General features: G+C 45.9%; 1 non-coding gene across 1 annotated transcript; it reads right to left on the bottom strand.

Moving 5' to 3' along the window:
• Positions 1-20531: 20531 nt before the first annotated feature.
• LOC127196053 (small nucleolar RNA SNORA17) lies at positions 20532-20657 on the bottom strand. Its single transcript, XR_007831450.1, has one exon. It is a non-coding gene; the product is annotated as a small nucleolar RNA SNORA17 (small nucleolar RNA).
• Between the last annotated feature and the right edge of the window lie 2787 nt (positions 20658-23444).

Raw genomic sequence — 23444 nt, 5'->3', positions numbered from 1 at the left:
TCCCAGAGTAGGCCACTACACTCAAACAGGACATTGTGGTGATGTCAGAAGGTTGGAGACCTCCTGCTCTAAGTGGTCATCTCCGCTCCAGAACTCCTGACCCTAGTCGGACTGCCAGGAAAGCTGCATTACAGAGCCGCGTTACATTCGCTCACCTGAGAGGCCTTTGTAAAAACCAGTTCAGCATCATGTCATCCCTAGGTAGCTTTAACCACCAACTTAACTCAGTCTAGAGTCACCTGAAAAGGAAGTCTCCGTAGAAGGTTCTCCTAGACCAGATTGGCCTGTGGCATGCCCGTAGGGATTATCTTCATTGTTACTTGTTGCAGGAAGACCCTGCCCACCATGGGCGGTATCATTCCCTGGGCAGGCCCCTGGGCTGTATAAGAAAGCTAGCTGAGCATGAACCCAGGAACAAGCCTGAGAACAGCATGTTTCCATGCTTTATTGTGCCAAGCTCCTGCCCTGACTTCCCTCAGTGATGGACTGGAATTGTAAGCCAAATAAATCATTCCTTCCCCTAAGTTTGTTTGTTTTGTGTGTGTGTGTGTGTGTGTGTGTGTGTGTGTGTGTGTGTGTGTGTGTGTGGTTTTTTGTTTGTTTGTTTTTGGTGTTTGGTTGGTTGGTTGGTTGGTTGGTTGGGCTTTTTTTTTTTTTTTTTTTTTTTGACAGTGTGCTTTGTCACAGCAACAGAAGCAAACTGGAGCACTATCCCAATGTGTTTAATGGACATAATGCACATCTTATATTAAGCCCCTTAAATGGTTTAATAATACTGATTTTTAAATTTTTCTTACAAGATATCTTTTGTATGTTGAACATATTGACTTCCCACTCCCATTACTCCATTTACCCCCTGTGGCTTTGCTTCTACTTTATATGCCATTTATACACACATTATCTTATGTGTCTGATAAAATCTAGGAAACACGAATCAGGGGGAAATGTGGTATTCATCTGAGGCTGGGTGAATTCACTCAACACGATGAGTTGATCCCACATTCTTACAAATAACAATCCCATTGTGTGGGCACCGCATCTTCTTTACCCACTCCTCTGCTGTTGGATGCTGAGACGCGTTCTGTGATTTAGTGGTTGTGGGTAGGCTTAAGAGACCCATGGTGGTCATAGAACTAGTTACCTCTGTTCTGGGGTTCATTGCCCCAAACCAATTGCCCTGAAAACAGTCACTTTGAAGGCTGCCTTCCACCACTGTAAGCACTCTTAAAGTGACCTCTCTCATCTTCCTCTCTCCCCGCCATCTCCCAGCATGTAGATCTTAGGGAAGCCTGCGTCGCTATTTAAGCTTCTCTCTATGAAGTGAGGAGTTGGTTTAGAGAGAGCCTGGTAAGACAATTGTTGAACAGGATTTGGAATAAGGCAAGTGACAAGGTCCTGGGCACCCAGGGTTGTCTGGTCCACTAAGCAGTTAAGAATGGCTTGCTGTTCTTGCAGGTTCAGTGTGCAGCACTTGGTGGTGATTTGCAGCTGCCTCTAACTCCAGTTGCAGTTTTTTTTTTTTTTTACTGGTGCTGTCTTCTGACCTCCTTAAGCACCAAGCACACACATGGTGCACGTACATACATACATGCAGGCAAATACGCGTGCACACATATTTGTGGAGGGCTTGGAGATCAGGAAGACCTTGAACCGTGGAAACAGAAATGGCTCCTCGGCTCCTTAGTAAACCTCCTTGTCATCTACACATCACGCATCTGCACATCTTCACAAGTTAGTTGTGGGACGGATCCCCATGGCAACCACTTTCCCCGGCTTCATCCAGTGCATGCATGACACAACCTCACAGCTCTTTTGGTTAATCAACCAAAGATTATGTAAAACAGTGGTTCTTAACTAGTTGGCTCACCGCAGACTGCTGGACCCCTGCCAGAGTTGCTGATGTGGGTGTCTGGGTGGCTCAAGGATCTGCATCAGTACCAAGCTCTCAGGAGATGCTCCTGGGACCCTACGGAGGGCAGCTGACACACTTTTTCTTTGTCTAGCATTGCCAAATGCCGTGTCTGGCTACACTATACAGTTGCTTATTGCATCCCTGATCCTAACAGAGCTCTCGGGTCACTGGAGCTGCCTGCAAGCTGAGCACAGCTTCAGAGTTCATCTCCCAGGTCAGGCTGGGCTTCCTGGTGATGTGGCTGCTTTTGAGTCATCCCTGCCCCCTTAAGCCTTCATGCATCCTCCTGTGACAAACCCAAATAAAACTCCATTGGTCACCAACTTAGACTTCAGTGTAACGTTTATTTTTATTGATTGATCCCCTTTGTGGGGTGAGTAGGTGTGTGTTTTTTGTGTGCATATGAGTGTGCATGAGTATGTATTTGTGTGTCTGTATACGTGCGGGTGCGCGTGCATGTATGTGTGGTGTGTGTGTGTGTGTGTGTGTGTGTGTGTGTGTGTGTGTAAAATCTGTCACACAACAGCCTCTAACATTGTCTTTTTTTTTTTTTTTTTTTCTTAGTGGAGACATGACTTCCTGTGCCCCTGTAGCAGTTTTTGTTCTCTCATCGGCCCAGCCTTTTGAGAGGAATCCAGGCCTGAAGGGAGGTAAGTGGAGGTTGCATGTGTGGCAGAGACATGTCATGAGATGTGGCCACCTGTGCATCATATTTCTCTCTCTGAGGACTATGCAGCGTATGCCAGAGGCAAGCAGGGCCCATCACATAGAGAAAGGCTAACAAATTCCTTACAGAGAAACGGCTGCTTCCAAACTGGGTCATCATTCTTGCAGTCTCTGGATGTCAGGCAGCAGGCCACATTAGGTTCTGTTGGCACCCTGCCACCAACTCCTCCTCATGTGTCTGCTTGGGAATGGTGCTGGAAGAAGCCAGAGGAAAAGGAAGCTGTAAGGGACCATGTGCCTCACCTGAGCTCTTCGTGTGTGTGTGTGTGTGTGTGTGTGTGTGTGTGTGTGTGTGTGTGTGTGTGTGTGTGTGTGTTGTGCATGAGCATGCTTGTGTGTCTGCAAACAGCTTTAAGTACCTGTTAGGAATTACCAGTTTGTATATATGAACATGTATGTGGGTGTGCATTGTTATGTGTGTAAGTACACAAGAGTGTGTGTTTGTGTTTATTGAGTGTGTGAGTGTGTATGAGCGTGAGTTAGTGTGTATGTTTATGTATGTGTGTAGGTGTGTGTATGTCTGTGTGTGTGTTTGTGGTGTCTGTATGTGTGTTGTGTATGTGTTTGTGTGTGTGTGTTGGATGCTAGAGGGCAACCTCAGGTGCCATTCTCTGGTGACACGGTTTCTTTCTCACCAAGTAGCTAGCTGGCCAGTGAGTGAGCTCCAGAGATCAGTCTGTCCCCGCTTACCCAGCACTGGGATTACAAGTGTCCACCACTCTGCCTGGTGCTGGACTCTTCTTTCTGTTGCTATGAAAAAACACTCTGAACAAAACCAACTTTCAGGAGGATGGGAGTTATTTGGTTCACAGTTTCAGATCACAGACCATTTGCAGGGAATTCACTTGGCAGACACTTCAGATGGAGCCTCACTTCACGTGTACAGTGAAGGAGAGAGGGAAATGAGTGTGTTCATGCTGCCCGCTGGATGACTGCTTAGTGCTCACCTAGATTTCTCCACTCATAGTTCAGGGTTCAACCCAGAACATGATCCAGCCTGTACTGAGGGTGAGTGGGGCAAGACAGTCCCCGGTAGACACGAGCACCGGCTGACCTGAGCTAGATAAATTCTCACTAGTAAAGACTCCTCACACGAGTCTAGGTTATAGCAGGTTGACAGTTAAAAACTCATCCATCCACCTAGTCTCTCTTTTTAATTCCTCTCTCATACATGACACTCCAACTACAGTTTCCTCCCTCCTCTACCCTAACCCCTCCCCTACCTCCAGCCTCTCCCTTCTCTCAGTCCCCCACTCTCACCTCCCTCAGAAAAAAGCAGGCCTCCCAGGCACATCAATCAAACATGTCATGCCAAACTACATTAAGGCCAGGCACATACCATCACATCAAGGTTGGACAAGGCAACCATGTATGGGCGAAAGGGTCCCACAAGCAGGCAAAAGAGCCAAGGACAGCCCTGCTCCCACTGTTAGCATTTCTGTAACAACACCAAGCTACTCTTTTTATTTGGCCTGTGAAGATCAAACTCTGGTCCTGGTGCTTGCAAGCCAAGCACTTTATGGACAGAGCCGTCTCTGCACCTTTCTTTCTTCTGTCAATAGCAGCAATTCCCAATACTCTGTGGCCTTTAAGTAGCTTTCACTGGCATCATCTGACTTGATCGTGAAACTAATCCCACTGGGGTTAGAAAGACTACTGTAATTATCCCCATTTCACTAAGATCAAAAAGTCAAGTGACACCACATGCTGGAGAGGATGTGGAGAGAGACGAACACTCCTTCATTGCTGGTGGGAATGCAAACTAGTATAACCACTTTGGAAATATATCTGGCACTATCTCAGAAAACTGGGAATAGGGCTTCCTCAAGACCCAGCTATTCCACTCCTTGGAATATACCCAGAAGATGTTCCAGCACACAACAAGAAAATTTGCTCAACCATGTTCATAGCAGCCTTATTCATAATAGCCAGAACCTGGAAACAGCCTAAGTGTCCCTCAGTAGAAGAATAGATAAAGAAACTGTGGTACATTTACACTGTGGAATACTACTCAGCTATTAAAAACAAGAAATTCCTGAAATTTGTGGACAAATGGATGGAACTAGAAATGATCATAATGAGTGAGTTAACACAGAAGCAGAAAGACTCAAATGGTATATACTCACTTATAATTTGACACTAGCCCAAGGGGCATGTCCCATGAAAGTCTTCACTTACCAGGAAAGTGGGACAGAGGGGAGAACATTCTATTGAGACTCTGGGTGAGAGAAGTATGGGACAATGGAGAAATAGAAGGATCCAGAGGGTCCTAGAAGCCTACAAGAAGAACATTATGATGGGCGGATCTGGGCCTAGGGGTTCTGCTCAAACTATGGCACCAACCAAGGACAATACTTGCAGTAAACATTTAACCCCTACCCAGATCTAGCCAATGGACAGGACATTCTCCACAGTTGAGTGGAGAGCAGGGACTGACTTTCACACGAACTCTGATGCCCCATATTTGACCACGTCCCCTTGATGGGGAGACCTGGTGGCACTCAGAGGAAGGATAGCAGGCTACCAAGAAGAGACTTGATACCCTATGATCATATCCAGGGGGAGGAGGTCCCCCTCAGTCACAGTCATAGGGGAAGGGAATAGGGTGAAAGTGGGAGGGAGGGAGGAATGGGAGGATACAGGGATGGGATAACAATTCAGATGTAATATGAATGAATTAATAAAAAATTTATCTCCGTTTCAGTGCCTAAGAAACAAGTTGCTGAAGTTGGGGTCCACTGGCTCTGAGACTAGCCCCCTCCTCATCCTCTGCTGACCTCATATCTTTGCATTTTCCACATTTCCCAATCCACTGTCAGTCTCGTGCCATATTTGCATTTGGGACCAAAGTCCTCCCAGCCCTAGTCAGTGACTCATGAGGTCTGCAGAAGGTGAACCCCGAAAATAAGCATGGCATCAGAGTCCCAGATGTTTGCCATACTATTTTTCCCCATTTAATATCTGTTAAATTAAGGCTGTAGTCCCTAGATTAAATTATTTCTTTTGGGTACACCTTTGTCTCGTGGTTGGTCCCCCACTGCTGCAACTTCCCTCTGAGGCGACAGAGTTGAACCCGACAGCATTGTTTTTCAATCCCTTGGCTGCTATCCACTGCAAGAAAATAAATCACATCCCATCTCTGCCTAGTGCTCGCATACACATGCACATAAAACAAAAAGCAGTATCACAAGATAATGCTTAACCGGGGTTGTGACACCTGCTATTTTCTATTCTGTTTTTTAATGTCTGTTGTGATCCACTAAATTGATTTTATGACCCAGCAATAAGTTGCTTGTGTGGGGGAAATACAGCTCCTTTACAGAATAGTGTGGCTATTTTATATTGCTTGCACTGACAAGAAGAGGAGACGGTGAGACTTGTGCTAGAGAGGGGCATTTGAGGCTCATTCTGCTATAGCTACCTGAGGGAGGAGTGAGCTGAGTGGATATGGATGACACTGTGGCCCCTAATGGGTTATTTTTATCTTCTTCCCTCCTTCTATAGCCATCCCCTCCCCGTTTCCTTTTCCCATTTCTCCAGTCACATCACACGTACCCCGCCATCCCCTGTCTATTGCTCCCCCATCTCCCTACCCCTTTTAACTTCCCTGTTTTCTGTGGTTACTCCAGGACATGTACTCACACCTGACGAGTTGGAGCTAGGAGCCAGAGCTGAGAAAGGGCATTTGTCTCTCTGAGCCAGGTTACCTCACTCAACATAATCAATTCCAATCCCATCCATTGACCTGCAAAGCTCATAATCTCATTTTTTTTCCTTTACAGCTGAGTAGCATTCCATAACATGCAGTACCACATTTTCCCTATCCACTCATCGATTAAGTCATTTCTGTTTCTTAGTCTTTATGAACAGGCCAGCAATGAATATGGCTGACCAAGTATCTATGGAGAAGGATGTCTAGTCCTTTGGACATATACGAATGAGTGATATAGCTGGGTCATGATAGATTTATTTTAAGCTTTTTGAGAATTCTCCACACTGACATCCATAGTAGCTGTACCAGTTAGCAATCTCACCAACAGTTTTCTTCCCGGTATTAGCCATTTTGTTGATCATTGCCATTATGACTGGGGTAAAATGAAATCTCCAAGTTGTTTTGATTTCCATTTCCCTAATTGCTAATGATAATAATTTTTTTAGTTAATTCTTAGCCATTTGTGTGTGTGTGTGTGTGTGTGTGTGTGTGTGTGTGTGTGTGTGTGTGAACTCTCTGTTCAAGTGCCCAGATATTTTTTAAATGGGTCTTTGCTTCCTTCCTCCTTCTTTCTTTCCCCCTTCCTTTTTCTTTCTTTCTTTCTTTCTTTCTTTCTTTCTTTCTTTCTTTCTTTTTCCTTTGGCTTTTGAGTTCTTTGTATATTCTAGATATTATTTCTCAGTCAAATATATAACTGGAAAATATTCTTTCCTGTTCTGCAGGCCTTTCTCTTCACCCAGTTGCCTGTTTCTTTAGCTGTGCCAAAGCTTTTTAATTTTCTAAAGTCCTATTTATCAATTGTTGGCCTTAACTCTTGGGGAGTCCTATTCAGAAAGCCCTTCCTTACATGTATATCATATATGGCACTGCGAATGTTTTCTTCTAGCAGTTTCAGTGTTTTGGATTTCACATTTAGGGTTTTGATCCATTTGGAGTTAGTTTTTGTACAAGGTAGTAAATACGGGTCTAGTTTCATTCTTGTGAATGTGGACATTCAGTTTTCCCAGCACAGTTTATTGGCAATGCTTTCATTTCTCCATATATGTCCCGGCATCTTTCTTAAATATTAAGTGGCTGAGGTTACATGGACTTCAGTGTGGGTCTTCAAATCTGTATAGGCAAAAGGGTAACTTCAGGACACACTACAGCTTCCAGCTTCCAGTGTGAGATGAGATGTTTGTTATGCTTTGGGTTTTTTTTTTTTTTGTTTGTTTGTTTGTTTGTTTGTTTTTTGAGGGGTATGGGGAGGTTGCAAGGTCAGAGGTCAAATATAAATGAATGGGAAGATGAGTGAGATTGGGATGCATGATGGGAAACTCACAAAGAACCAATAACAGTTTTTTAAAGTTGTTCTTGAAAAGTGTGCATTAACTGCAGCCATCCTGTTGTTGATTTGGGGAAGTGTTGTTTATGTTCTCCGTGGTATTTTATATTTTAATAATTAGGGCTTCATAATTTTCCCACAGAATACCTGTTGTGCTCATTCTTTACTTTGGGCCAAAATATTGCTTCCTGAGTTTCCTTTAGGTTTGGTTTATTGGATATATTTTTTTTTAGGCTGTTAATGTTGTTAAAATTTTCTCCTACTTTAATCCTGCCAGGTAGCTTTGCTGGGCATAGTCTGTTAATAGTTGGAACGCATTGCTCCAGGCTTTCAAAGTTTCCATTGAGAAATCAGCTGTTATTCCGGTGGATTTTCTTTTATAGGTGGCTTGTGTTTTTGTTTTTTTTGTTTTTTTTTTCTCTTGCAGTTTTCAATGCACTTTTTGTTGTGTATATTTACAGTGTTTTAAGTATGATGTGCTACAGGTGTTTCGTCTTCCCTTCTTGTCTATCTGCTGTCCTTTGTGCATCTCATATAAGTGTGGCTTTCCTTAATTTGGGAAAATTTTCTTCTTTGATCCTGTCTGTGCCATTGACTTGGGATTCTTCTCCATTGTCTATGCCTATAATTCGAAGGTTTGGTTGTTTTCATGGTGTCCCGCGTTTCCTATGACTTCTCTCCCTGTGTTTTTTAATTTTTCTTGTTTATTTGGTCTAGATCCAATACTATATCTTCTAGTATTGATGTTCTGTCTTCTGATCAATTCTTTCAACATGTAAGGCTTGAGTTTTCTTCATTTCAGCTTAAATCCTCTTCATTGTTTCTATCTCCTTATTGAATTCCATTCTTAAGTCCTGGGTTATCTTTATCATTTCCATCTGCCATATTTTGTGGGGTGCTGGTGTTGGGGATTGTTTTGACATCACTTGGGCATTTATTCTCCTTAACTTCTTTCTTCTTAGCTTCATTGAGCTATTTTGTGTGTGTATAGTATGTGTGTGTGTGTGTGTGTGTATAGTATGTGTGTGTGTGTGTGTAGTGTGTGTGTGTGTGTGTGTGTGTGTGATATCTTTAAACTCCTTGAATTATTTTATAAAGTTTATGATGGTTCTTTTAAAGTTTCTGTCCTGGGATTCATCTAGATAATTCTCCTTAGCACGCACTTCTACAGGCTCATAGGTTTTTGGAGAGAATATTCTGGCTTGGTCTTTCATAATGTTGGTAATTTGGTTACAAGATCTGAGTGTGTGGACTTTTTTGGTCAGTTCTAAATCTTTTATTAATAGAGCGTGTCAAGACAGAGAGAAGATGTGTTGGGCCTAGAAGTTGTATGCGGCTTGGGTGGAATGACATCAGGTGAGCAGAGGGACACAGGTGGGTGTGCAGGGTACATTCCCTGGTCTAAGCCTGCAGTGCAGGAACAGATCTGACTGGGTGGAAAGGTTGGATGAGATGCAAAGGGACCTGTGGGTGATGGTAGGTCCCAGGATGCTAGATCCTGCCAGAAGCCTAGAGCCTTGTAGTTCAGGCAGAAGAAGCCAGGCAAAGCCAGTTTTGAATATGGATGTGGAACCCAGGCTAACTCTGTCAAGGTGAGTAGGATCAGGAGGGTCAGGGAGACCCAGTTGCCTAGACACTGGAGAAGAATTTCCACATACATCTTTAAAGGATGCTTTATTTTATTTTTTTAAGATTTATCTTTATTTTGCATGCCTGTGTGTGAATGTGGGCCTGTCTGTGCCACAGCAAGGTATAGAGGTCAGAAGACAGACTTGAGTGTTGTTCTTCCCTTCCCACTTTGTCTGAGACGGGGTCCCTTTATTATTTTTCCAGTGAATACGTAAATCTGGCCTGTAACTTTCTGGAAAGTGTATGAGTTCTGGGAATTTAAATTCTGGTTCTCAAGCTCCCAAGGCAAGCCATCTCCACAGCTCCACCATTAGAAACGTAGTTATTTTTCCATGGTCCTGGCAAAACAGGACCAAGGCAACTTATAAAATAAAGCCTTTTGGAGCCCATGGTTCCAGAGGATTAGAGTGCACTGCCATCACAGAGGAAGCATGGTAATAGGCAGGCAGACATGGCACTGGAGAGATAGCTAGGGACTTACAAATAATCTGTAAGCAGAAGGCAGAGCAGAGGTAGTCAGGGGTTGGGGGAAAGTGCTAACTGGGAAACCACAAGGCCCTTCCCTAGTGACACACCTCCTCCAACAATGCCATACTTCCAAATCCTTCTCAAACAGTTCCATCAACTGGGGACCAAGTGCTCAAATATCTGAGCCTAGGAGGACCATTTTCATTCAAACCACCACACTTGGATTTAAGGAAGATGCTTCTATATGTCACACGCCCACATGGCTATAGCAGGGATTTCCCATTCCTACCTGGCCATTCTGTAGAAGCCCTAGAATGTGATGCTATCAAAGAGAAACCAGAGCAACAGTCATCACCCTTACTTACGGAGTGGATCATTCTGTAGTGCTTGGTGAAGCCATGAGATGCCAGTGCCAAATACTGCCTGTACACACCCGAGGAAGGTAGATCGGATTTCAAAGCAAGTGTTCATTCACGTAAACGTGTTCATTCACTTAAACACTCACACTGTTCCTTTAGTTCTCTTAGGGCTTTTGTGTCCCTTTGTTCTCTTGAGACGGGGTCTCACGTATCGTAAACTGACCTCAAGCTAGCTGGGGATGATCTTGAATTTCTTACCCTCCTGTTTCTATGTCGCAAATGCTGGGATTACAGGCATGTATCATCCCACCTGGTTTATGGGGTACCAGTGATGGAATCCAGAACTTTGTGCATACAAGGCAAGCAATCTATCAGCTGAAACATATCCCTAATCCTCTTCTCAAGTTTTTTTTTAATTGTTTTTATTTGTAAGCAATGAATACATATTTAACCTACTGAGTAAAATCTAGAGACAGGTTTGACAGACACTTAGAATAATGATAGCGACACTTATTAACGAACAATATTTCAAGTCATACTTAATCATTGTATGGTAGAAATTGCTGGTTTCCACCCCCTAATAGAAAAAAAATCAGATTCCTGGAACATCAATGAGATTTTTCTGCCTTCACTACTTCCTTTTCTGCCTCATCTTTGCAGATTCTATGCTTCATGGACTGAAGCCAGGCCTCTGATGTTCCTCGCATTTCCCAAACCTAGCCACTCACCTCCTCTGTCCTGTATGCCTTACCCTATGGTCAGCCCCACCGGAAGCGTCCACTGGCCCACATCCACAGCATGTCAGCTCATTCTCAGCAGAGCACTACCCCATCCCCACGGCCCTGAGACATGGCATGGGTTGCACCAAAGTTACATTAAGGCAGGGAAGCGGGGCACTTCCTGTGGCTCTGTCAAGTACTTAGGAACTGGGTGCCCTATGGTGCAGATTAAGATTTTGGTGAGAAGTGGGCACAGTGGAACACACCTATAACCCCAGCACTTAGAAGACTGGGGCAGGAGGATTGCCATGACTTTCAGGTCAACATGAAAGCAGAGTGAGATCCTGTCCTGCCCCTAAATGGAAGGGGTTGATGAGACAGTTTGTTCAGTAAAGTATTTGCCACATATGCCTGAGGTCTGTAGTTCAGTCCTCAATGCCCCTCTAAGAGATGGGTGCAGTGGTGTGTCCTAGCACAGAGCAGGCAGAGGCAGGAGGATTCCTGGAACTTGGTGAATGGCCAATCTAGCTGAATCTGTGAACCACAGGTTCAGTGAGAGACCCTGTAGGAAGACATCTGATGTTGACCTCCTCCATACATACGTGCATGCACACACACAGTCCACACACATTAACATACACAAAAGATTTCAGTGAGAAAGGTGAAACATGCGATACCAATTTTTCAGCAACTTTGAAAGGAAAAAAGGTAGATTAATATACATAGTCCCTGGAAATGACTTGAGGGAGATAGTACTTTGGGGACTCCACATAACATTTGGATGTGCATAAGAAGACCCCTGTACGCATTTGTCTTTTACCCTCCCCCTTTATTTTTATTTTTATTATTTTTTTATTTTTTGCCCCATCAAGGGACAAAACTGTGAGTTGCCCAGAGAGCCAGTCTTTCTTTTGATTCGCACTCAAGGTTTTTCCTTCCATTTTCATATTGTGTGGGTATACCTATGTGTGAAAGCATGTCTCTGCACATATGAGGGAACATGTGTGTGTTGATGCAGGTGCTCAGGTGTGGGAGTGCATGTGAGGGCCTGAGTTTGATGTTGGGAATCATTCCCTACCACCTGTGTGTCTAGTCATGATGGCCTGTTTGAGGAAAGCAGGGTGTGGCTTCCCTGCCTCTGCCTTCCTTCCAGACTGAGAATAACAGATGATTCATGACTTTCCCCACCAAGCATTCACATGAGCTCTGGGGATCTGAACTCGTGGTCCTCCAGCTCAGCTGACAAACAGTTGCTGAGCCATCTCCACAGCCCAAGGCTCATATTTCAATCCTTTTGACGCAATCTCTCAGGTCTACTTAAGTCTGGGACTTATCCAGCCCAGGACTGAGGCTTCTGGGAGGGCTGGGTGGGTTAAGGTTGCAGAGCCTGAGGGAGTGTGCAGAGAAGGCCCAGAGAAGTTAAGTGAACAGTGTCCTGGGTGTAGAAGGATGAGAAAGGCTACCCACAAACGACATTCCCATCGGCCTCTCACGATTTTCCACCCTGCTCAGGTGGCCCAGGGCCACGAAATTGTCCAATCTGATGTAAGCACTCCCTCCCGCCTCCTCCCAAATCAAACTTGCCCCAGGCACTTAGACAAGATGACAAGATGCAACCTGCGCTCTGAAATGTGCCAGGGAGAGTTACCGTAGCAACAGCAAAACTTCTTGAAAATTGTTGGCTGCAACATCAATTTTGGAGAGTCAGGCAGTCCTCTCCACTCCAGGGACAGTGGGAACCCATTATACAAAAACTGCCCAGTAGGGGGCAGTAGAGGAGAAAGTCGGGACAGGAGCCTCATTAACAGGGGCTACAAGAGCACCCATGTCCGAGGTTACTAATGGCAAGAGGCATACCTTACCCGGGCTGGGATTGATGAGTATCCATCCAGATTTTGCCACAGGTAGCTCCTATTACATTGGTGCCAGAGTGGAAACAGCAAGGACAAGACTCAAGGGAAGATCACCCCATACATGCATCCTATTGTTGGCACCTGTGTCAGCCCCAGCCAGAGGCCATTATAAAGGCTGATAATCGCGGACCACCCTGTGTCCTTCATTGGGCATTTTCAGTGGGAAGGTTGGGATTAGAGAGATTATCAGAGTATTCATCCACTTCCTCCCTTGTGTTGGGATCAACTCAAAATCCTTTGGAATGACTTGTGTTCTTTCTTAGTGAAAACATGGGGTGTGAATTGATTCCTCAGAAAGGAACTGTGAGGCCTGGTGAAAGCAGCCATTGATATGGCTATCCTGGGGAGCCTCAACTCTCACTTCATGGCTGTGGGAGCTCATTGTTATCACAGGCAGAGACCAACTGTGTGACACTGTACAGAAACCAGTCCCCAGGGGGTGAAGGGGGATGATGGAAGCACCCTGAAATGTAATGTGGACATTGCTCATCTCTCTACAGTCTCAGGCAATAAAGAACATTTAACCAGTTCTCTAGTCCTCTTCGGTGAAATGAGATGGGATGGGTGGGGGGTGGGGCAGTAAATGAGACCAACTTTGCACAGTATGACAGAGATTAAGCACAATGCTATACATGCTAAAGCTTAGTACCTGGCACAGTCAAAGTCTTGATACTACTAAATTGGTACCATTGTGTAGGGTGTACACTATATGACTCCAGAAGATACCATGCCATAAACATATTAGTACAATATAAATAGTGCCCCAGAGCTAAACAGGACAGCCCTCATGACCTTAGCGATAGCCCTGAAATGTCAATCTCCACCTTGTGAGGGAACGATGATAATGACAGTGAATGCATGTGAGGCACCTCTTACACAGCAGGCACCGCAATTCGTGGCTGCTCTTATTATTCACACCAGTAGAGCTATCTGGCAGCTTAACTGCAATTTTTCTGTAAATGACTTCTTCCTGTTGGGCCAGCTTGCAAGGAGAATAAACTTGATTAAAAGGCCACTGAGGGATTTTTAAGTACATGAAGGGAAGTCGGATATCATGTCAAGGGTACGCACAGCCCATCGGCGTGGAAGGCCTTCCGTTCCAAGGACATCCCTCTTTGGAGTATGAACCCAAAGGCTCTGTCCACCTTGAACTTGAACCACAGAAACACTGACAACCCTTGTGATATTTTCAGTCTGGGTGAGCCACCAGGAACCTCTCTTCCCTCGGTACTGCTCAGACCTGCTACAATTAGCTAGCCAGCACATCTCTTACATTACTTAATCTCTAAATTGGTCTCCTCCTAATGAAATTCTCAGGAAGCCCCCTCAGGCCTTTTGATGAGATATGAAAGGCCCCTTAGTCTCATCAGCCACCATTTTAGAAATAATTAACTTCAACAACATTCTAGCCAAAGGAATCCACCAAGGACACGGCTGAAGTAGAAACTCCCTCTCAGAATCCACTCTCCAGAGCTGGCTGACACCCTCCGTGCGGGAACCATAGCGTGTGTGCTTCACCCTTCTCACCTCTGCCTTCTTCTTAAGTGTTATTTCCATTATCAAAACATCACCACTTGTCGGGCTTTAATGACATGTTGTCCCTCCCAAATAGCATTCCTCCCAGCATGTGTGAGCTAGTCCCTCCCATAGAGTGTTGGAAGTTCACCTCAGCAAACAGACAGGATTCTACAAGACTCAGAGGAAGTGAGTGTGTTGAGAAGGACATGGGGAAAAAAAAAAAGAAAAGAAAAGAAATAAACAGAGTGACATTAGAGATGGGTACCGTAAGGGACCATGGGGCACAATCTTTTTTTTTTTTTTTTTTTTTTTTTTTTTTTTAACAAACGTGAAGGCAGAGGCCCTGGTGGGAAACGCCATTTGCCGAAGGCAGCATGGTTAATTGGTCTTCTCTGTTGGGTAGGGATCAGCCCTAACAAATGAGAAGCATCCTCTGGCCCTTTAGGACAGAACAGTGTCTCCCACTGCAGTGATGAAGAGCCACTGTCCTGCAGGAGCCTCCTGGTATTGTCACAAACGGCCAGAGCAGAGGCATAGTCCCCCCACATCTCAGGCTTGCAGTGTCACACCCAGGGCAAGCAAAGACATCTTGAGGGAGCCAAGCAAGTGACATTCATCCACTCCCACCTTGCACTTGGAAGTGTGAAAAGACAGCCCAAAAGGGAGAAGCAGCTAGGAACTCCCACATGGGCTCACTTCACTGAAAAGCAGAGCCAGGCACGGGGGCGACTAGCCCAGGCAGGGAGAGTGTGGTAAGTCAACATCAGCAGCTGCAGCAGAAGAAATCAGCCCTGGCCTCCCCTGGCCCTCCCAGTCAGGTAGACTGACACTCAAGGGAACCGTGCTGTCAGGAAAGCTTTGAAAGCCGCTGGTCACATTGCTTTCTTTGATGGATGTGGACACCAAGGCCAAGGCAGGGGAGGGATGCTTCTGCTTTTGTTCTTGGGTGTTAATATTGATTGTCAACTTGATGAGGCCCATGGTCATCTAGGAGACAAAACTCTGGGTGTGTCTGTGAGGCACTTTGTAGCTTAGGTTAGTTAAGGAGAGAAGATCTACTTTATATGTGGCTGTCACCACCTAATGGGCTGGTGTCCAGAATGACTGAACGCAATGTGACCAGCTGTCTCAGCTGCCACCACCATGCCTTCCTACTGTGATGGAGTAACTGTGAGCCACAGTAGAACTTTCCTTCCTTCTTCCTTTTCTCTTTCTTTCCTTCCTTTCCTCCTTCCTCCGTCCCTCCCTCCCTTCTTCCCTTCCTTCCTTTCTTCCTCCCTTCTTCCCTTCCTTCCTTTCTTCCTTCCCTTCTTCCATCCTTCCATCTTTCCTTCCCTTCCTCTCTCCCCAGTTCCTTCCCTCCTTTCTTCTTTCCTTCTTTCCTTCCCTCCTTTCTTCTTTCCTTCCTTCCTTAAGTTGCTTTTGTCAGGTACTTTATGGCAGCAAGAACAAAAATCTAACACACTTCACCTGTAAATAGGGCAAATATCAGACCTCACCACACCTCAAGAGAGGACTGCCCCTGCAACCTGCCCATCTGTCCTGACAGGAAAGTGTCAGTGAAGTGGGTTTGCCTGCCTGTAATCCCAGTACTGGGGCAGTTGAGGCAGGAAAAAAAAAAAAAAAAAAAAAAAAAAAAAAAAAAAGTACTACGTCATCAGTTTGAGGCCAGTCTGGGCCACATGAAACCTTGTCTCAAAATTAATTAATTAAAAATAAAAACCAATCTATAAAAATGGCTGTCCAGCATGATCTTCATGTGGGCCCCCTAGGAAGTGGAGTGAGGACTGTCTCTGTTGCCTGCTTTCAGATCACATTCTCCTACCTGGGCTGCCTTGTCTAACCCCAGTGGAAGAGGATGTGCTTAGTCCCGATGCATCAGGATGTGCTGGTGTTATGTTAGTATAAGAGGGGAGGCTCCCCTTTCTGAGGAGAAGGGGAGAGGGATGGGAAAAGATGATGGAAGGGTGATACTGGAAGGCAAGGAGAGAAAGGATGTAAAGTGAATAAATAAATTAATGAGAAAAAAATGGCTGTCCAAAACATTAAAACTCTTTACCACGGGTCAATTTTACAAAGTATAATCAAAGTTTAAAATGTTTAAAATGGACTTTTATCAAAATTGCTTAAATTCAAATTATCAATAATAAAGATGGTCATTTTTCTATAATCATTTCCAACAGGCAGAGTGCCCAAGGCTTGCCCTCCTCAGACATGACCTACCGTGAGGGAAGTCACCCACTGTGCTCAGTGACTTGTTGCATTCTTTCCCAAGACTGTATCAATTTCCATCATTTTATTCTTCACATTTTTTTTGATGTCCCAGTGTATCTCCAAGAGTCCCTTTCATGTGCAACTTCAGCGGGCATCACTTCCTCTGGGACATCTCCATCGTCCTCCGGTCATAGCTGTTCCACCAACTTATTCTTTACTCTCTCCCCCTTCTGTGTATCCAGAGTCCTCCAGTGGGTTGCCATGTCTGTGCACACACCTCCAGCTCCCTCTTCTAGAATCCTATCAGCATCCTGTCTGAGGTGCCCCTCCCATAGCACCTCTTGTATCTCTTTGCTGCACTTTTCATTTTGCCTAGCAAATTCCCCCACTTAGGTTACTAGTTTCCATAAAACACCAGGTGGGTTTGTCACAAGAAGAGAAGACACACAGCTATACGGCTGCTGTGTGTGACGTGAGGTGCAGACACGGTGCAGACAGGCCACCAGCAGACTGTGAAAAGAGCCTGTGACTGGCCAGCATTCCTGGGGACCGAAGAACTGGTATCAAAGCCTGTGCTCCAGCCAGACTCACAGTCCCCATATCATGACGACTCAAACCTAACTACAGCAGTGGAGAGAAGGTTTGACTAAACCATGACAAAAAAATGCACACCCAAGGGGATGTGGTGAGGCCAGGACTGCGGGATTGCCTTTTATGATTTTACGTTTATTTTATATTTTAAATATGTGTATGTGCATGTGAGCGAAGGTTCCCACAGAGACCAGAAGAGGGCTGGGGCTGGCGTTACAGGCAGTTGTGAGCTGTCTGACGTGGGCGTTGGGAGTTAAAGTGGGGTCCTCGGTGAGAACAGTATGTGCTCAGAATTGCTTCAACATCTCTCCAGCACTTGGCATTATTTTGAAGGTTATTCAATTTGATGTAGTTGTGAATCATACTGAACAAACCCTTGGTCTCCCAATAGTGCTTTTGTTTCACTGTCTTCATGTCTGTAGATGCCCTGGACAGGCTAGGAGCAGTCTAAAGTCAGAGCGTGACTCTCACATCTGCTCTGAAACTCCCAAGGACAGGGTCTCATCACCCACCTGAGGTCACCTGAGAACCCAAGACCTTCACTCAATGCTGATAAAAGAAGGATGGACATGAGTGACTGCAAATGCTTATTTTTAATTATGTGTCTCTGTGTAGATATGTGCACATGAGTGTATATACCCTTGGAGGCCAGAAGAGGGCGTCAGTTCCCCTGGAGCTGGAATTGCAGATCGTTTGGAGCCACTTGATGTGGATGCTGGGAACTAAACTTGAGCCCTCTGAAAGAGCAGCAAGCCCTACTAATTTCTGAACCATATCTCCAGCCCTCAAAAATAATTTCAGTTAGGGTCATATGCCCATTTGCTGTAAATATGTGTGTGTGCAGGGACCCCTTGAAAGATCATCCTGAGCAGAAGTTCTGTCCTATCCTCAGTGCATTGCTCAGGCAAGCCCCAAGACAGTAGCTGTGTGCATCTCTTGCCCCCACCGTGTAGCCAACATTTGCTGCCCTTTAGAGTTAAATTGATTTTAATAGCATCTTATTTTCTCAAGTGCTGGAGAGACAGACAGGCTACAAAGGAGGTGTTATTGCCACCTCGCTTTCCTCCTGGATTCCCAGATGGACATTAAAAAGTCATTTCCTCTGACACTCAGCCGCTGGCCCCAGGAGAGATGACTGGGGAAACAGCACCAAGCCCAGAGCTCACTGTTATAAATACAAACTGCCCATTCTGTCTTTTTAGTGAATGATGAGACAAAAGGCCATTTTCCACTTTGGAACATCTGTGAATATGTGTGTGGGGTCAGGAAGGGGCCATGATGTGAGCCTGAATTTACATAGATGTATGGGAGTGGACAGAGAGCCCCAAATAACATGAACTAAAGCGTGAGCTCTCTTTCTCTTTCTCTCTCTCTCTGTCTCTCTCTCTGTTTCTCTCTGTGTGTCTCTCTCTGTCTATCTCTCTGTCTCTCTGTCTCTGTCTCTCTGTCTCTCTGTCTCTCTCTCTCACTCTGTGTGCGTGTCTCTCTCTCTGTCTCTCTCTCTCGGTCTCTCTCTCTCTCTTTCTCTCTCTCTGTGTGTGTGTGTGTGTGTGTGTGTGTGTGTGTGTGTGTGTGTGTGTGTCCATAGATGCTGACAATGCCTGGGTTGAAGTCTGAGGCCCCAATCCAGTAGTTATGACTGACTATATTTAATGTAGAATTCTTTTTGGTGGCCACACCCTTTCTAGATGATTCAAGACTGTGTCAAGTTAGCTAAGCATCACAGAAACCACTGGGGATGACTGGAGGGGTGGGGGCAACACAGCAGAGAGTGGCCATGAGCTACTCTGAGTAGTTTTCACTCCGCAAATGACAGCAATTCACAGGCACCCATGATCCCAGAGGAAGACTCATGTTTGTGCAGCCACATGAGTGAGCACCAGGCACTGAGCTGGAGGGATGTGCAAAGGGGAAAAAAATCACTTTGGAGTCTAGTGTCTCCCATCACTGTCCTTCCAGATAATTCAACAAAATTACCAAAGAATCATCTAGGAATTGTTTCTCCTTTACTTTCTTTAAAAAAAAAAAAAAAAAAAAAGCTTTTATTGGTTCTTTGCCAGTTTCACATCAAGCACCCCAGTCCCACTCATCTCTCTCTCCTCTCATACCCACCTTTCACCTTTGCAACGGCCCCCATAACAGAGGGGGGTGGAAATCTTGTTGTGGGATCTGTATCTTGTCAGTGTGTTGCACAGGATACCCTTTTGTTCACACTTTTTTGCTTGCAAATGTTCACTGCAATGACTCGTGGTCTAGTGTGAGGCCTCTGGTTTCTGCTACTCTATCAATACTGGAACCTCACTGGGACTTCTCTCAGATATCCGGTTGTTGCCTGTGTCATGGGGATCCTGTAGTTTTGGATCTGTAGGGCCAGCCCCTTCATGCACTCCTGCAGTTCATGCATGGGGTAGATGTTAGGGTGGGCCAATTCAAAGCCCTGGATCTGGGCCTGAGAGCCTGCTGACTCTCCTGCTCTCACAAACCTTGGCTCCACCTCGCCAGCAACTCCCACAACCAGGACCAGCTCTAGCCTGCTCCGCAGACAAGGTCCAGCACCTGATCTGCTTAGTGTTGCAGTTGGTGAGGGACATGGCCAGTTCTCCCACTCTCACAACCTCAGGGGGGCAGCTCTCCTGCCTGCCATAGATGACAAAGGACAAGGGAGGAGAGGAGAGCATGTCGTCCTTGCCACTGCCCAGCAAAGAAGTTGCCAGGCCATCTCTCCCATGCTCACATCCTCAGGGCTGGCTCACCTGTCCACCCACTCACCCACACACATACACACCCCACATACACACACCAAGATCAGCTGTAGTTTGCTGCCCAGGCAAGATGCAGGGCCTGCTCTCCCCAGTGCTGCATGCAGCTGGTGAGGGACAGGGACAGCTCTCCTGCTTTCATGACTCCAGGGCCAGGTCTTCTGCCTCAGGTGGTTATGGGCAAGGTGGGAACTCTCCCATGCTCATACCCTTGGGGTTGGCTCAACTACAGCTCCCAAATTGTATGAGCTGGCTAGGGTGGGGTCAGCTCTCCTGCTCTTCTAACCCCAAGATCCAATCTCCCAGGATTCCCCGATGAGAGGTGGGGCCAGTTCTGCACAGCCCTCAGAAATCAACATGTCCCAGACCAGGGACATCAGCCTGCATAGCCTTTGGTGGTAACAGATTCCTGCTGTGGTCCCTGGTGGCAGCACAGACCAGGACCCTACCATGGTCACAGATGGCATCACAAGGTACTCACACCATGCTGTTCCTCACTACCCTCAACTCTCTAGTTCTACTTCTCTTGATTGTTTCGATTTCTTTTCCATTTCTCCACCACTTACTTGCTCCTCTTAGAGGCACCAGGATCTGAGTGTCTGGGGTCATATGAGGAGTGGTCTCAGGATGCTATGCCCCATTTGTGCATTATAGTGGGAGAGGAAAAGGTGAGCATTGAGGGAATGCCAGGCGAGGCTACTAACCATTCAGATGTTCATAGGTCAGAACACTGAGTATAGACAAAGCCTCTCTACTCTCTGCCACCCTACTGAGTGACACAGCAGCCACACCTGCAAGGCCTCTTGAGGAAGATTCTCCCTCCCTCCATAGTGTGTCCATGTGATTTTTGTTGTCATTGTTTCATGTATTGATTTGAGAAAGGGGTTGTGTACCTGTGTATATTCAATTGTCAAGGCCAGAAGTCAATCTTGGATGTCAATCTTCTGATCCATTTTGTTTTCTTGAGACAAGACCTTTCACTGGTACCCAGGCTCATTCATAAAGATCTTTCACTGGTACGCAGACTGATTCATAAAGCCTTGCTGACTAGGAACCGAAAGAGGAAAGGTGACAGAGGAAATGAAGTAGAGTGGGACTTTCACAGTAGAGGAGAGAAGAGAATGTGGGGTTTCCTTCCCCTGAGCCCCCATCCTAAGCACAGCAATCATATGAGTTAGTGCTCATCCTAGTGAAATGGCTATGCTTGCTTTAATAAAATCCATTAAGATCTATTTTGTAAAAAATCCCCTTCATAGGTACTCAGGGCAAAAACTTTACAACATCTATTGGGGGGGCACAATTTAACTCACAACACAGTCTATTAATTAGTTGGTAGCATAAGAATGTTGTTTCAGGATAACACCTAGCATCCTATAGTCATTCACTCTGAGGCGAAAAGACACCGTGGGTGTATGGCAGGACTGGGGAGTGCCATTTGCTGAGGTGACATGATGAATCCAGAGTTCTTTAAGATAGTTAACTTGTGTCACTTTGAGGCATACGAATTGACAGCTGAAGATGAAGACAGAGAGTGAGCATGAAAGAAAAAAGAGTGATTAATGGGACCGGGAGGCTGGGTGCTTCCACGGGGCAGAGTCCTGCCTCGCAGCAGCTGCTTCTCAGCCCTGAGAGGGTGTGTTTGCTGCACTGGCCCCTCCAGAGCTGCTTGCCCGCCTTGGGTTCCACATTTGGGTTGTCTGCTAGTGCCCACACAATCCTCCTCTCTCTCCTTCTCTCTCTCTCTCCTTCTCTCTCTCTCTCTCTCTCTCTCTCTCTCTCTCTCTCTCTCTCTCTCTCTCTCTCTCTCCCCCCCCTCTCTCCTGTCTCCCATGGAAGTGTTCGTCCTACATACATTTTATCATTCCTCACTGCCTGCCTCAGTTTATCCTTTTAGGGTAACCTGTGAATTGAAAAGGGAATGGCATTGTGATCATCTGTCATGACTCCAGGTGTCCATATGTGTGCCCTCAGGAAGATGACCTTCTGAGGAACCTTTAAAAGGTGAAGTCTCATTGGGGGAAGTGAGTTGTTGGGGACCAGGTCTTGATGTTTTAGGGTTCAGCCCCACTTCCTGCTCAACTTCTGCTTCCTGACTGTGGCTGTAGTGTGACCAGCTGCCTCTTACCTTTGCCAGCACACCTTTCACCATGATAGATTGTATTCCACCAGCTGTAAAAATATAAATAAATAAACAAACAAATAAATAAATAAAATCTTCCTCCCTAAGGTAGATTCTTGCTAAGTATTTGTCACGGTGTTTAATAGTAAACTAGTGCACCTGTTAAAGTATGTTGTTTGTTACAATGCTGTCACAAGTCCTGCTCTCACGAAGCTCACACTGGTGGGCAGGAAGACGCATAACATGCGAGAAAAAGGTAGATAAATGGGGGCATGTTGAAGAGGTGTGGCAATGAGAACAGGATGAGCCACTGAGAGTATTGGGACAGGGTGGGAAGGGTGCTGGCAAGAGGAGTCAGGGGTATTTGGGAGAAAGGGGGTGTGTGAGCTGAGAAGTGAGCCACAGAAGGAAGCCAGAAGACACTCAGCAATCTTCAGGAAAGATGCTCCAGCCGAAGGGACCAGCAGGTGCAAGGCCCATGTGGCAGGAACTGGAAGGAGCCTACGTACTCGGAGAGCAGAATGGAGTTGATACAAGAAAGCTAGGGACAGTGGCGGGTGGTGTAAAAATGAGGTAGACTGCAGCAATAAGTGTGGATGAGAAGCTGGTGGCATGAGTTGGTCTCCATTTTATATTCAAGGTCACAAAGCCAGTGAATGAGAAATGCAACACCAAGTCATAATATCTCCACACAGCCCTGTTCTCAACTACACAGGAAGCTGGCTTCTGAGAGTTAGAGACCTGTCTCCTTTGGTCACAGAGCAGTGGTTCTCAGTCTGGGGCAATCCTACCCCCCAAGGCATACTTGGCAAAGCCTGGAGATATTTTGGATTAGAACCATTTTTGAGCAGAATACTCTACGGGCAACCAGTGGGGAGAAGGCAGGGGCTTTGTTGAATAATCCACAGTGGACAGGACGGATCACACAGCAATGAACTACAGCTCTGAGCATCCTTATTAGAACTATAAACACAGGGAACGCCTTGTCATGTGTTTATATGGACAAGGACTCCATCTAACTTCTTCAACATACATCTTCAGGTTGGGAGCACTTCTTCAAGCAGGCGTTGCCTTCGATCAGCATCACAGGCAGCCCTGAAACAGCCTCCCATCCATTTTACCACAAAGCCAGGCAGACTCCAGCATCACAGGAGGCACAGCAAATTGGCTGCCAGTATGGAGAAGGGGACGCTACTGCTTTGCTTGGGCTCTCCCCTTATTAGAGACTGTGGCCGTGTTTCCTGGCACACAAGGAGCCAGGCAGCAGATGAAATAAATCAAGCCATTCCTGGAAGCAGATGATGGAGGCTGCCTGGCTCCAGCCAGGATGAGATATTGAAACTGAAATGTCGGTGGATGACCAGCTTCCCCTTAAACACCAGTTTATGACATTTGCACATGTGCACACATCCCCTATGATAACTGAGCACTCAGGGGAAGCTTTTTAATGGCCGCAGATCCAGAGTTCACATCGTCCCGAT

The sequence above is a fragment of the Acomys russatus genome, chromosome 11 (assembly GCF_903995435.1).
Source record: "Acomys russatus chromosome 11, mAcoRus1.1, whole genome shotgun sequence".
In the NCBI taxonomy this organism is placed as follows: Eukaryota; Metazoa; Chordata; class Mammalia; order Rodentia; family Muridae; genus Acomys; species Acomys russatus.
The sequence above is the reverse complement of the archived record's forward strand: the minus strand, read 5'-3'. Positions and strand labels throughout refer to the sequence as shown.